Source organism: Epinephelus fuscoguttatus, linkage group LG23 (genome assembly GCF_011397635.1).
Source record: "Epinephelus fuscoguttatus linkage group LG23, E.fuscoguttatus.final_Chr_v1".
Taxonomy (NCBI): domain Eukaryota; kingdom Metazoa; phylum Chordata; class Actinopteri; order Perciformes; family Serranidae; genus Epinephelus; species Epinephelus fuscoguttatus.
This window is the reverse complement of record NC_064774.1, coordinates 15,251,935-15,268,460: the sequence shown is the minus strand read 5'-3', so window position 1 is coordinate 15,268,460 and position 16,526 is coordinate 15,251,935. Positions and strand designations below refer to the sequence as shown.

The 16,526-nt window shown below is 37.8% G+C and overlaps 1 protein-coding gene across 1 annotated transcript in view; it reads right to left on the bottom strand.

Moving 5' to 3' along the window:
- The window catches only part of LOC125884319 (uncharacterized), a 268,232-nt gene that overhangs the window by 162,226 nt on the left and 89,480 nt on the right, over positions 1–16,526 (bottom strand). The gene's annotated exons all lie outside the window — the stretch shown is intronic.

The following is a 16,526-nucleotide window of genomic DNA, read 5'->3' as shown; positions in this document are numbered from 1 at the left end:
GCTACACTTGGAAACTTTCATGAAACTATTTTTGTGTCATATTTGCTGAAATTATCACAATGTTCTAAAACAAGTACATGAGACAGATAACTTTATGTTTCTTTCCTACTTTATATTTCTATTTTTGGTACTATATTGTATCTTAGTGATTATTTCATAGGCAATTTTAATTCTTTGTCTTTTTGTTTTATTAAATATTTAGGTGAGATAACATATAACCCTTTAAGGAGTTTTTCATCTCACCTGCACAATCTGTTTTTTTTTTTTTTAAACCAATTGTATTAATACTGTGCAAATAAATAATACGGCATAATCTGAGAAATAACTCATGTCCCTGCTCCCTTCTCTTTCCACTGTCACGAAAGGCAATTGCTAGAGTCGGACCACAGAGTGGCAGAAACAACCAATCAGAGAAGTTTCTAACACAGCTGCAAATTATGCCAATCACTATATGTCTAATCATGTTAGAATGTTGTATTTTTTGGGAAATGTGTTTAGTATAACACAGTTGTTTTGCAGGTGAGCCCTGTGAGCTGTAACGGAGCCGAATTTTGTAACATTTTCCTTGTTAAATGTTGTTGACCCTGGTTTCATATGATTAGATAAAAGTCAGCTGGCCACAAGGCTAATTTATACAATGTAAAATGCCATAGACTTGTGCTAATAACATTAGCATGTTGTATTTGTGGGGAAAATGTGTCCAGATAAAGACAAATGTTTGTCTGTGAATGCTGTGAGTTATAGTGAAGCTGATTTGTGTACTTGTGTTTGAAATTGTCTCTATTAAGCCATGTTTAATGTGTGTTTAATGTGTGTTTAATGTGTGTTTTGAATCAACTAAACTTTACAGCACTTCACAGATACCCCGCTGCCGGACTAGTGTTTTGGAGGTGCAACTGTTTGTGCAGCTGCAAATTTTCAAACGAGAATAAAATCCCTGTGTTTGCATTTTATTTTGATCACAGTCTGTTTTTATAAAAGTGCTTTTAGCTTTGACTTGCAAATGTTGTTGGGGTGGGTAGGTAGGTAGGTAGATGGAGAGATAGATAGATAAGGCTCATTTTTATACACATATTTCTATTTAGCTTTTCCAGCAAGCCTCCTCACTCCTCGCTTCTCAAGATGCATTTTAGGAATTGGGACGCCCTGCGAGAACACGAACACGAAGATCGATTTCCAGGTCACAAAGCGAAGGGCCGAGGAGGCACAAAATCTGAAAATGGGAAATGCCTACGTCGTTAAGTGTTTTATCTCCACTTCAAGGTTTCTGAATCTAAAACTAGTTTATAAACAAGATTAACATTTATACACTATGTATTAGCACTATGCCAAACAGGGTGATCGTATCAACATGGCTGATAAAAATAAATAAATATATAAATAAATGCTTAAAGTGAACTTGGTCATGGTGGTAAAACTTATCACTTACCTGATACAGTTAGAGAGACTTTATTACTTTGTTTTCTTGAATATGGTGAGCGCTTGTGATCACCAATGCACTGGTATTCACCACTGTGGCCTGTAGATAGAGACTGTGATGTATATCTCTTATCTGAGCTGTAGCGGATAAATTCTTGACGATCCCTGTCGATTGTGTAATACCAGTCAGTGTCTTTTCCCACCCTCATGTCACATATGAAGGTAACAGACTCTCCGGTAAATAAAGTGGACCAGTTTGGTTCAATGGTCAGCACAGCATCTATAAAACCAACATAAGATGTGAAATGTCAATGTGTTTTCTCTTGACAAAACAGAACACAGAATTAGGATGAGATGAAAAGTGATACATTTGGTGGATATTTGTCTTCAGTGAACATATAAAGAGAAAGAAATAGAGAACTATATAATTACCTTGAGCATGTCCACAGTAGAGAAGTAGACTCAGGGCTAAAATAAAGTTTGAAACTTCATCAGAGATTATCAGACTGACAGAAACTATCAAATATAAAATACACTCAGGCATTTAAAAGTTGTATCTACTGTATGTACTCACAGAAAAGCCCCAGCCCACAGAGCAGAGTGTGTCCCATCCTCACATCCAGTACTGTTACTCAGTTACTCTGCTTCTTAGAAATGCTTCTACACTGTGTAAAGACAAAAAAAAAATAAGCTTGCAACATGTGAAGAAAAATAAGGAACTGTGAAGAAGAAGTTTTATGCATCACATATAAATACTGGATCGGAAGTTTTCTCCGACTTCTTCTTCTGAGTTTATGTGGTTTGTACTTCCTTCCCTTTTACACGACGCTCACACAACTGCACTGGTTTGACTGAGGCGTATTTTTGCCCATAGATGTATATATGTTTTATTAAACAGAATTATATCATCTCATAATGGAAAGAGATAAACATTTAAATTTCCTTCCTGATATAGATATGATCATCCTGTGGGCTACTGCTGCCTCTCAAAGGGTCAATAATTCTTAGTGCTACTATGACGCCTGCTGTATAAAATAGTTCAAGTCAAGAAGAATGAATGAATAATGAATAAACTGCCTACCTGTCCACAGCGTACAGTTTCAAGTGGACAGCTGACATTACAGGTGTCATACTCACGTCTTTAATCCATGGGTTCTCTCACCACGCTGGAAAAACTCCTTCAAAAAATGTTCATTCTTCAGCTCAAATCAAAAAGTTGAACGGCAGTACTGCAGAGAAAAGTATTCCATCGCTCTAGAACAGAAACTTTAAAAGTCATCCCTTTATGGTGAAATTCTGGTTTCAACTTTGGTCACGACATCACCCACAGGAAGTGAACACACTCAAGCAGAACAGAAATAGTCTCATCATCGGAAGCGAACATGACGAGAGCCGAAGCCCTGCCCCCTCTGACAGTTAACTGTGTGCCAATAGCAAGGACTCATGTGAGACATTGTTTAATGCTTCAAATAACAAAAACTGATTTGTCCTGTTTAAGATAATTGTTCACATTGTGCTCTCTAGTCTAGCAGCAGATGCACGTTTAGTTCAAAGGGGAACACCCCTTAATTAATAACTCCAATATGTTACTTCCTAGGCCTAGGAAAGTTCAATGAATATTTGTGAACATGAGCTACTCTCTCTCTCAAAGCTATAAATCAGTGACACAAGTCTCAAAATTGTGATGTCATCAAGCGTAAAGTCTGAAACTGCTCCACAGACAATGAATGGGAGTCTGATTTTGTGGACCCACAGAATGTTTTTCTTTTTTTTATGCTTAAATGAGGTTTATTATATTGTAGTGTTCTCAGTTGTGAAACAGAAAATGTACCCATATACTCAGAACATTCCTCTGTATCTGTGCCCTCAGTGTCATCTAGAACACCTTTACACCTTTTCATTGTCTATGGAGCAGCTTCAGACTTTGTACTTTATATCAAAAATCTGAGTTTCAGTGATCCAGTTTTTGGATTTGGGAGAGTTGTTTATGTTTACTAATATTTCTGGACTGTCTGAGACCATAGGAATGACGTATGGATTTTTAAAATGGGTGTACTTCTCCTTTAAAATGTAGACATAGACCCACAGGGCTGTTCTGTGTCTGATATCTGCCTTTACCTTAATGCGATATACAGTACAGGCCAAAAGTTTGGACACACCTTCTCATTCAATGCTTTTTCTTTATTTTCATGACTATTTACATTGTAGATTCTCACTGAAGGCATCAAAACTATGAATGAACACATGTGGAGTTATGTACTTAACAAAAAAAGGTGAAATAACTGAAAACATGTTTTATATTCTAGTTTCTTCAAAATAGCCACCCTTTGCTCTGATTACTGCTTTGCACACTCTTGGCATTCTCTCCATGAGCTTCAAGAGGTAGTCACCTGAAATGGTTTTCCAACAGTCTTGAAGGAGTTCCCAGAGGTGTTTAGCACTTGTTGGCCCCTTTGCCTTCACTCTGCGGTCCAGCTCACCCCAAACCATCTCGATTGGGTTCAGGTCCGGTGACTGTGGAGGCCAGGTCATCTGCCGCAGCACTCCATCACTCTCCTTCTTGGTCAAATAGCCCTTACACAGCCTGGAGGTGTGTTTGGGGTCATTGTCCTGTTGAAAAATAAATGATCGTCCAACTAAACGCAAACCGGATGGGATGGCATGTCGCTGCAGGATGCTGTGGTAGCCATGCTGGTTCAGTGTGCCTTCAATTTTGAATAAATCCCCAACAGTGTCACCAGCAAAACACCCCCACACCATCACACCTCCTCCTCCATGCTTCACAGTGGGAACCAGGCATGTGGAATCCATCCGTTCACTTTTTCTGCGTCTCACAAAGACACGGCGGTTGGAACCAGAGATCTCAAATTTGGACTCATCAGACCAAAGCACAGATTTCCACTGGTCTAATGTCCATTCCTTGTGTTTCTTGGCCCAAACAAATCTCTTCTGCTTGTTGCCTCTCCTTAGCAGTGGTTTCCTAGCAGCTATTTGACCATGAAGGCCTGATTCGCGCAGTCTCCTCTTAACAGTTGTTCTAGAGATGGGTCTGCTGCTAGAACTCTGTGTGGCATTCATCTGGTCTCTGATCTGAGCTGCTGTTAACTTGCCATTTCTGAGGCTGGTGACTCGGATGAACTTATCCTCAGAAGCAGAGGTGACTCTTGGTCTTCCTTTCCTGGGTCGGTCCTCATGTGTGCCAGTTTCGTTGTAGCGCTTGATGGTTTTTGCGACTCCACTTGGGGACACATTTAAAGTTTTTGCAATTTTCCGGACTGACTGACCTTCATTTCTTAAAGTAATGATGGCCACTCGTTTTTCTTTAGTTAGCTGATTGGTTCTTGCCATAATATGAATTTTAACAGTTGTCCAATAGGGCTGTCGGCTGTGTATTAACCTGACTTCTGCACAACACAACTGATGGTCCCAACCCCACTGATAAAGCAAGAAATTCCACTAATTAACCCTGATAAGGCACACCTGTGAAGTGGAAACCATTTCAGGTGACTACCTCTTGAAGCTCATGGAGAGAATGCCAAGAGTGTGCAAAGCAGTAATCAGAGCAAAGGGTGGCTATTTTGAAGAAACTAGAATATAAAACATGTTTTCAGTTATTTCACCTTTTTGTTAAGTACATAACTCCACATGTGTTCATTCATAGTTTTGATGCCTTCAGTGAGAATCTACAATGTAAATAGTCATGAAAATAAAGAAAACGCATTGAATGAGAAGGTGTGTCCAAACTTTTGGCCTGTACTGTAGGTGAACTGAATTTGAATAAATGGAGCCACACAGCAACATGTCTTTGCTGAGCAGATGTCTCAGTAACTCTAGATAATCCACAGATCACCGAACAGTTCTGGTTGGAACTCTTTTAACCAAAGAAATAGTTCCTGAAAACCAACACCAAGTCCACTTTATGGCTTTTGCCAAGACTGATAGTGCCAGACGGCTAATATGGGATCTTTATCCAGTTCAGAAGTCCAGTTAAAAAAACAATAAATAAATTAGCTTTTAATTTTATTGATGCACAGAATGCTAAAAAAAAACAATATTAAAAAAAATAAAATATGTACAGCAGTTATAAATATACTTTTAAGACAAAGGGAAAACATGTACATGTAATAAGATATGTTGCTTGATAGCAAATTGTTACATACTGTATATTAAAATAATTTTTAATGTCCATCCTGGATTTATCTTATGTAACTTTATAAAAGATGCTGACTTTAAAGCTGTACTATCAGAAGCTCAAATATACTTGTGCTGCTCTTTGGAATAGCTTGGATTCAAAGTTTCATACAAAAAAAATAAATGACAAAATGACTGTACAAAATAAAGACAATGCAGTGTATTAATATTAAATGAGAATAAGCATCAATAGTCTTGTGCTCGTGCTCAGACTAATTAAATCCACAAGTTAAGCACAGACGCTTCCAGTCGCCTCTCTGTCAGCGTGTTGGTGGTGCTTTTTGTGGTTAACTTTGGACGATGATGGCGTGTGGCTGCAAGTCTCTCATCAGGATGATGAGCATCAACTCACCAGTCTGTGAACTCTCCTCTGCTAGCTAGCTAGCTGCTAGCTAGCCATGTCAAGGTTCTCAAATGTAAACATCAGTAAACATCGAGGAAAAGATGGAGAATGAGCGCCAGCCAAACTAGCATCCTGCTAGCCATTGTACAGATGCTGGAAATAAACTGGACAACCTCTGTGACGCATCAGTTTTCAACAGGAAATCAGGATGTTCACTGTAACTTGGCTGATCCCTGACAGCGCCATTTCACCAGGTGACTCTTATTGTGTACACCAATTGTGACGGAGCAGAAGACTCAGGCAAGAGAAGGAGAGGAGGCGTGTGTTCTAGGGCATTAACAGAAAAGTCGATTTGTCGACGTGTCGACGTCAGTGGTACAAGTCGACACCCCCCGGGAGGAGTCGACAAGTCGTGTGTTTTTTCCCTCTCTCTCTCTGTGTGTGCTTGTGTACGGAATGCAATCACTGCCTCTGATTACGCTGATACTTTACCCTTGACGGCGTACTGTAAGTGGAGCAGACTCCGCGAGGAATGTCCGCAGTCATTCGGGCTTTCATAGTCGAGCGCACTTTCGCGTTGTAGTTTCCTGTAAAAATGTTTGTGAAAAATCCCCGCAATGTGAAAAATACATGCCGAGCAGTCACTGGTGCGCGGAGCGGAGTCCACGCGGTCGTAAAATCTGAGCTTTGCACGCACAGGGCTTGCGGACGTCCGCTTTGGTCCGCGCGGACATCCGCAGAGTCCATTCTGCGTACGTTCCACCCAAGTATGTTCGGGCCTTGACAGACACACATCACGTGTGGAGATACTTCACTTTCCTCTACCGTGTCAATGTGATGACTTCATCAAATGACTTGTCGACTCCACTCGACTTTATTGACAGATACGTCGACCTGAAAAAAATCAGAGTCGTTAATGCCCTAGTGTGTGTTCCATGGTGAACAAAGACTGGTGTGTCAGTGGGACTGTGAGCTGCTGTCCCCATCCTGCTGTGGATCACTGCCGACAGTGTTCAGGAGGAGTGACCATGCAGCTGTCTTGTTGAGGCCAGGATGTGTGGACGGTGAAATTATTCCACAACCAGAAACCATGGATTACCAGAACCATCCGGAAACATGCACAATTATAAAGCAGCAGCCAACAATGTAAGAAGACGCAAAAAGGACTAAATTACAGTGCACAAGGTAAAGGAGCCGATGGGATCACGTTTCACTGGAGATCTACTAATTGTGAATGGAATGATGGGATTTTTTTTATCTACCAACAAATTCACTGCACAAAATACTGAGCATGTGTAATATGTGGATAGCAGTGTGCCCACAATAATTTTCTAAAATGCTTGAGAGCATTTTTATACAGGCGGCACGGTGGCGCAGTGGTTGGCCCTGTGGTTGGCCCTGTTGCCTCACAGCACGTACGTACGTTCTCATCGTGTTGTTTCATGCAGGATATATAAATGTGGACAACACGGTGAAAGATATTGTTTAATTACTAAGGTTGGAATTGAATTTAAAAAAAGGAATATAGGCCACAACCAGCCACAAACTGAAACGAAATTGTCACATTGAGAATGTTTGCTCACACTCATCCATCTGAATCCCAAGTAGTAAACAACAAAGCTCAAATGAATAAATGACTGATGCAAACTGAGCATATGTCACGGTGCGTGTCCCCTCCGTCCACAGCTGTGTTCAAATTGCTTGTTTTATAAGAAGATAAATATTAAATGCATTATTTTGTTTTTCCGTGTGAATTTAAAAAAAAAAAAAAAAGGAAATCCACGTGCTTTTTCCATTTTCTTCTTCAAATGGGCAATTGGAGTAGAAATTAGACCACAACCAGTAATTAACTTGTGTTTGGGCTTTATTGTTAAATCAATATTATGTGCCCCTACTGCATAGACAGATAAATAATAAATAATAATAATATTAATAATAAAAGGGACGCTGCTGTGCCTCGTGCGTAAATGCACACAGCGTCTCTCTTTATGGGGAAACACTCTTATTGTTTCTGCTGTGGGGTGGGGGGTGGGGTGGGGTGCTCGCTGCAGGTATTTAATAACCTCAGGCAGATATCTTTTAACATTACAGTCATTTGTATTTTTTGTTATGATCCTTCCACTGTAGCTCTGCAGGGAAACACCGTACAGGGGAATAAAAAGTGTGAAGCAGTAACTTCACTGATTATTTAAATCTCCAGATACGCCAAGTATATGCACATTTACGCACGAGGCACAGCAACGTTACTTCATTGATTATCTATCTATTTTTTTAGATTCAATTTTATTTATATAGTGCCAAATCACAACAAAAGTCATCTCAGGGCACTTTACACATAGAGCATGTCTAGATAATACTCTTGAATCTATCTATCTATCTATCTATCTATCTAGGCCATAAGCATAGCCGATGCCAATGTTTTGAGATGCAGTAGGGGCAGATAATACAGATATAACAGTAAAGGCGAAAAATAAGTAGGTTTCTGGTTTTGGTTTAATTTCTATATCAATTAGCCATTTGAAGATGAAAATGGGAATTTTTTCCACGTTTTCCATTTCCGTTTTTTCTCATTCACACGAAAATCGGAAATTAAAATGATGCACTGTATATTTGTATATTTGTTTATCCTGTTATAAAACAAGTTAAACAAAGCTGTGGATGGAGGGTACACCAATAATAGCAAAACGTTCATAGTTTGCATCTAAGTTTAACATAATGTTGAAAGTTGAAAAAATATATATGAACAAGTTATGGCATGAGATGTATAATGCTTCATAAACAGCGGTAACTTAGATGTTGATCTCCTTCCTTTCTCGGTCATGTTGATCTTTTTCTTTCCTAATCATTTGAGTTTGTGAATGGTGCGTAAATATTGCCGCAGCAATGACCTGTGGGATGGAATTATCTCCTTTCCTATCGCTTAGGAAGGTCCGATGTATCCTATGCTAAAGGAGATCTGAAAGGAAGCAGCGAACCTCCTTTCCTTAGTGTTTAGAGAATTCGAACAGCTCTTATCATGGTGGCCACTAAAATACTTCAGGGTCATTTCACTCAGCTAGGAACCTTCCTAAGCAAAAAAGACTTTCCGACAGCAGCCTATGTGTATATGTTGAAAAGAGAAGAGTGAAAATATATGTGTGTAAAAGACAAGTGAAAATATATGTATTTGAAAGGAGAATGTATATGTGTGAGAGAAAATATATGTATGTGAAAGGAGAATGTATATGTGTGAGAGAAAATATATGTATGTGAAAGGAGAATGTATGTGTGTGAGAGAGAAAATGTATGTATGTGTAAGGAGAATGTATGTGTGAGAGAGAGAAAATGTATGTATGTGTAAGGAGAATGTATATGTGAGAGAGAAAATATATGTATGTGAAAGGAGAATGTATGTGTGAGAGAGAGAAAATATATGTATGTGTAAGGAGAATGTATGTGTGAGAGAGAGAAAATATATGTATGTGTAAGGAGAATGTATGTGTGAGAGAGAAAATATATGTATGTGAAAGGAGAATGTATGTGTGAGAGAGAGAAAATATATGTATGTGTAAGGAGAATGTATATGTGAGAGAGAAAATATATGTATGTGAAAGGAGAATGTATGTGTGAGAGAGAGAAAATATATGTATGTGTAAGGAGAATGTATGTGTGAGAGAGAGAAAATATATGTATTTGAAAGGAGAATGTATATGTGAGAGAAAATATATGTATGTGAAAGGAGAATGTATGTGTGAGAGAGAGAAAATATATGTATGTGTAAGGAGAATGTATGTGTGAGAGAGAGAAAATATATGTATTTGAAAGGAGAATGTATATGTGAGAGAGAAAATATATGTATGTGTAAGGAGAATGTATGTGTGAGAGAGAGAAAATATATGTATTTGAAAGGAGAATGTATATGTGAGAGAGAAAATATATGTATGTGAAAGGAGAATGTATGTGTGTGAGAGAGAAAATATATGTATGTGTAAGGAGAATGTATGTGTGAGAGAGAGAAAATATATGTATTTGAAAGGAGAATGTATGTGTGAGAGAGAGAAAATATATGTATGTGTAAGGAGAATGTATGTGTGTGAGAGAGAAAATATATGTATTTGAAAGGAGAATGTATATGTGAGAGAGAAAATATATGTATGTGAAAGGAGAATGTATGTGTGAGAGAGAGAAAATATATGTATGTGTAAGGAGAATGTATGTGTGTGAGAGAGAAAATATATGTATTTGAAAGGAGAATGTATATGTGAGAGAGAAAATATATGTATGTGTAAGGAGAATGTATGTGTGAGAGAGAGAAAATATATGTATTTGAAAGGAGAATGTATGTGTGAGAGAGAAAATATATGTATGTGTAAGGAGAATGTATGTGTGAGAGAGAGAAAATATATGTATTTGAAAGGAGAATGTATGTGTGAGAGAGAAAATATATGTATGTGAAAGGAGAATGTATGTGTGTGAGAGAGAAAATATATGTATGTGTAAGGAGAATGTATGTGTGTGAGAGAGAAAATGTATGTATGTGTAAGGAGAATGTATGTGTGTGAGAGAGAAAATATATGTATGTGTGTGAGTGAAAATATATGTATGTGTGTGAGTGAAAATATATGTATGTGTAAGGAGAATGTATGTGTGAGAGAGGGTGAGAATGAAATATGCCTTGTACGGCCCCTCATGTGTATCAATCATACTCACATTTTACTGAGTATTTACAGCTGTAGAAGCCCTCGTCTGATAGAGACTGCAGAGATATTCAAGTCCTCTGTTATTATTTGTGTTTTCCATTTTTGTAGAAAGCAACATTGGACAGGAAATTTTTTTTGTCTTGAATTTGCAGCCGAGAGTGACAGACTCTCCCTCAGTCACAGGACGGACAGGGCTCACCAGGATAATATCATCTGTAAAACATAGAATATTATGAATATGACTGGCCTGACAAATCAGCTAGTACATATATATATATATATATATATATATATATATATATATATATATATATATATATATAAATTAGTTGTTTGATTTATGCTAAATAATGAAGATTAAATTGCATGAAAGAAGAAATGTGATGAAAACCTACAGTCTGCAGTGATGCGATGCTGAGCTCGCCTGATCCAGATTCACACCAGTACACTGTGTTGATGTACCAGTGCCTTTGTATGTAGCATGTGGATCCAGTCATTTCTCCCCAGTAAGAGCAGTATGGTAAGTATGACGGATGGCTGTTCACAGTGAAACTACTCACTCCCCACTAAGTAGAGTTTCAGTAGTGATGGCCAAATTGGGCCCCATGAACCACTGTCTGTATTTTCTGAATCCACCAGATGGCGCCGTCTGTTCAACAAAGGTTTGAAAGCACACTACATTGCAAGTCCTTCAGCCTTTATCTTTAAACCAAGACCGTCATCTGGTGGGGTCAGAAAATAAAGAAATTGGTTCATGTGGCTTCATTTGGCCATCACTAGTCATCAGTGAAGTGGTGCACTCTGTTAAGTCTCACTGAGACGCTTATGAGTGAAAATCTGGAAAACAACATTAATGAGGAGTAAAACAAAGAATACAAAACACCCAGGGCTTTCACCCGGGAGAACAAGGTTCTTGACCCATGTGAAACCAGAAGTTATCTTGTAGGAGCAGTGTCTAAGATTAAAGGGGACTTAGTGGCATCTAGTGGTGGAGACTGCAGATTGTAACCAGCTGAGACGTCTCCCATTAGAATTCTAGATTCCTATTGCTTAGGAGAATTATCCACAGAGGTCTCCTCCTCTCCAAAACAAACAGGCTAGCTGATTAAAACCAGTAAAAATACTGATTAAAACAGTTTCACATTACAAATCAGTGTCTGTCATAAGCTGTTAAAGCCTAGTGCCTGCTAATGTGTGCTCACTTTTTTTCTCCTCTGATAACTTAAGATCCAGGGCCTGGTTATTCAAGGTAAAATCAAGATAAAAATGATCTGGTTTTGGTAATCAATTTTTTTTTTCTTCCATGGATCCAGCTCACTTTTGTCATGGTTGTCGAAAAAAAACTGGATAGGATCACTCTGATCCAGGTACAGACTTTTAGGGATTTCTAAATCCAGATGACCAGTACTTTAACCGGGATGCAGGGGGCGCCAAAATTCACACAAAATAAAACAGAATTATTTTTATTTTTGTGTTGGATATTGACAGATATGTTGGAGACTATTTGATGGTGACAGATTACTTTAAATTGTACTTTAAAGGGTTAAACAGTAGTCTGTTTGAGGACAAATGAATTTGATCTTACATCATACAGATTAACACAAAGAAAGATGCCCATTGCTTCACATAATTTATTTACTGAAGCTTCCCTCTTTTTTGCTTTTGATTTTGGTTTGTACAACTGAAACACTAAATAGAATAACATAAGTCAGTACAGAGCTATTGACAGATGCCTGTCAAATTACAATTACGGTCTTACCTAAAAAAGTGCTGCACTGTACTGCATGAAATTAAACAACTGCACTCCCACAAAAGCCACAAGTAAAAGAGAAAAATTTGACTACTTATTTTGGTCAAAGCAGGTTTGACCAAAATAACAAGGTTCAAAACATGAACATTCCTCTTTGGCTTCCTGCAGCAACACACTTTCTGCACTATTCGTCTTTATGCCTTTACTCCACTGGGCATGACTTGTAACTGAGAAAGAAACTAAAAAATGACCAGCAGATGGCAGCAAACATTAAGAACATATGCATGGATTTAAGTTTTTAATGATTTAATTTTTATCTACTGTCATCACATTATAACCCGTTTTTTAAAATGAATGTCTTGACTTTACCACACAGCTCACAGTTTATTGTATATTTCATTTTTTTGTGATTTTAATGAATAAAAGGTCCTAGATATATATATTGCATGTATGAAATAAACTTGAATGTATGGAATGAAAGTCCAAATATATTGAATGAACCTCGAATATATGGAATGATATATTCAGACATTCATTCCATATATTCGACTTTCATTCCATATATTCAGACATTCATTCATTCCATATATTCAAACATGATATTATTTATTTAATAATTTCCTGAATGGCATGCCATAGAAATACTATGCATCACAAATAAACTCATGAAATAAGTGTATTAAAATATACTATTATGTAAATATACTACCTAATACCAATTGTGAAAATACTGGTTTTCTTGTTTGACTACTTTTTCAGTTTTTATTTCATTTTACCCCTGTAATCCAGTCTGAATCCAGCCCTCTGCTGGGTTCAGGGTAATCCTGATATTTTGGATCGCAGTAGTCCTTATCCTATTCAAATGTTTTGAGGTTTGATCCGGATTAAAAACTGGATTGGATTCCCTGATCTTATCCGATCACGTAATCCTGTTTTAACTTTGAACAACCGGATTTCAGGATTTGATCCTATCTGTTTGGATTAATCTTGCCAGATTACTTTTGAACAACCGGGCCCAGATGTTCAGTCGGGTTTTATTGGGAGCCAAATTATTGGCAGATGTCTCTTCCTCTCCAAAACAAACTAATTATTTAAAGCTGTAAAACACTAAATAAAGCAGTTTCACCTTTTTTCTGAGGTTCTGACAAGTGGTTTTTTGTCGTGAAGGGGTCTCTAACAATAAAGACAAAGATCCGCTCCACTCAGAGGCTTTTAGTTTCATCCATTGTAGCTTCCTTTTTTCTCCGCTACATAAAACTCACACCACTACACTGGGTTTCATCATATACTTTGACTTGTTTACACTTGTGCCCAGCCACCGATAGCATGATGATATAAAGACAGCATGGATAACATCAAATGGTCCCTGCGACGAAACTAGGATGAGTAGTTATTAGAAATAATTGATGGACATTTTGCATTGTATAATATCTATCATAGTGGTGTATTCTGTTTGTACACAGACAGCAATAATGGATAATCAATAAGTACCCAAAGTTGGCAACCCAGGACAAACCATGCATCTATAAGGCTAACGTTAGCTAACCAGTGGAGATCAGAAGATGGGAAGTGGGCACTATGTTTCTGCATGTTGACATGGATAGCCAGCTGTATCTAAGCAAAGCCAAAATAAAAGGCAGCATTATAACACAAAATATTAAAATTTCACCACCTCTAAATGGATAGCATTTTAAAATGAGGTGCTAAAGCTCAATGAGTCAATGAAGCACCAGACTAAAAGGAAAGGCCTCCTGTATTTCACATTGAGTTTTTTTTCCCTTAAAGAGTAACCTGTTAGTTACCAGGTTATGGGTGTCGTGCTATCGTAAGCAAAATTAACCTAAACTGACATCTCTAATTTGTATGTTGGCTTATGTCAAAAACAATACAAGCAGTCAGTAAGATCAACATGGAACACAATGTAATAATGTTGCTCAAAAGTGTTGGTGGCAAGATTTCATCAGAAAAAACATCTGTGTCAACACCTTAGGTCACATATTGTCATAATTTAGCTCAAAGGACATAAAAAAAAAGATCCCATGCAAGTTGTAATTTTAAAGATGTATTTCTATCTTAAGTAAAAAGAAAAAAAAAATCTAAATATAAAAACAAAGTAGGAATGTAAGTTTACGACATCACTGGTGTCCGTGAAGCTTAGTCTGTAAATTTTTCCATTAAGATGAAGTTTCGTCACAACTATGTGCACAGGAAGTTGCAACTGAATTCTAAGCTAAATATAAACTGTCTCCAAAGGAGAAGTGAGCAAGCACTCTGTTCAGACGGTAGTACATCTTTTTCTCTCTCATAACTTTGCCCTAAAAATCATAAAACATAGAGCAATAACCCGAATATCAAACTGCTATTTCTTGCTCCAACTAGAGCCGAAGGGGAAAAAAGCCAAGGCACTGCTTGTCAGAGAGATGATGATTAAAACTCAACTTCCTTTCACACCTACGAAATGCGTTGCTGCATACATGTTTAGACAGTGACATCATCACATTAACATCAGATCTGTTTGCATGCAACAAATTACTTTAGAAATATACAAAATACGTGTGCCATTGGAATACTGTGTTGTTAAACTGTGAGAGCACAGACACACCAAACCAACATCAAAGATCTAGCGGCAACCAAGGCCAGCTGTTGCTTCATGGCCAAAAAGTTGCACTTGAACACATCACAAAGACTACAGCTAATGGCTAACGAACGCATACATACTGTGAAACTTCATTTAAAAGCCTAGTCCCAATTTACTACCCAGTCCCTTCTACCAGCCTGGTATAGCTACACATTTTGACAAATACAGGACTGTCTCAATTAGAGGCCTGGTCTGGTTGCCAAGCAGTTCGTTTTTATAAAAGTTCTTTGGATGTGTTGTTTTAACAGGATTAAGTGATGTTGTCTCGGTATGCCGTGTGCCGTCATCCTTGAGTGATGTAACTCACTTACTCTGTTGGAGCTAGATCAAATGAATGATTCACAATTGGTTTAAATAAACAATTTGATCATATTTCCCATCTTTGCTGAGCAACAGTTTTGTGTGAAAGGAATTAAAGGCCTTTCCCAAATATAGGCCCATTGATTTCAGTGATTTAAGCAAATAGCCCAGGCTACTAACTGAAGTTTTACAGTATGTTAACATATGCTAGTGAACAATAACACAAACATTTGACCATTCACTAAGCCCCGCCCCTTTGTGATGGTCCAACAAGCTGTCAGAGTAAGCATGGAGCCCACACTGTAACTAACTGCAGAGAAGCAGACAGAGGGGTCTACAGTGTGTGTTTGAAGGATATATCCAGGATGTCAAACTGACTCAGCAGCAACAACAGGTTAAAAAGACAAAGATAGTTAGAAGCTAAAGCCGAACTATAGGCTACAGATCACAGTGTAAAAGTGAACCACCACATCACTGCTGATCGCCACACAAGACAGTGAATATAAAGGGAAGCTTTGCTGATATTGAACCAGCTCTGTGGCATCGCAGTGTGTGCAGATGAACGGTGTTTGGCTTCACCCCTGTGCTGCCAGTGCAGGGAGCTCAGAGGAAAGTCAAACAATGTTCATCTGCACACACTGTGATGCCACACAGCTGGTTCAATATTGGCAAAGTTTGGGCAAACATCCATTTCACAATTGTGAGAAAACAGTTGAATTTCTTGCCTGCAAGATTGTACATCAACATATCATTTCAATGAGCATGAAAACTTATGACTTTATTTAAATAAAAACAATATGTCAAAGCTCAACGTGTTTGTCAAAACCTTTTAAAGCTCAAACCTGTATTTGTTTTTTTTTTTAAATCAATTTAATTCAAGTTTAAAAATAAATAAATAATCAATTGTCAGTTGGTTAATGGCAGCTGAATACCATAAGTCTTAGATCACTGTTACTGAGGAAGTGTCATCAGACTTTTACGTGCACTTCCTCAGTCTTGGAACAGCAGGTCTAAAAAAAAAATGAAGTCATAAATTACCAAGAAAGATACAAATAAGTGGGTAGCTGACTGGACAGTCATAATTCTGTGTAAATGACTGTATTTGTAGTGTGAAGATAAAGATGTAAGCACTCACACTTGACATTTTACGTCATTATTTCACAATGTATTTGATAAATCAGCACTGATCATACAATGCCACCAAGG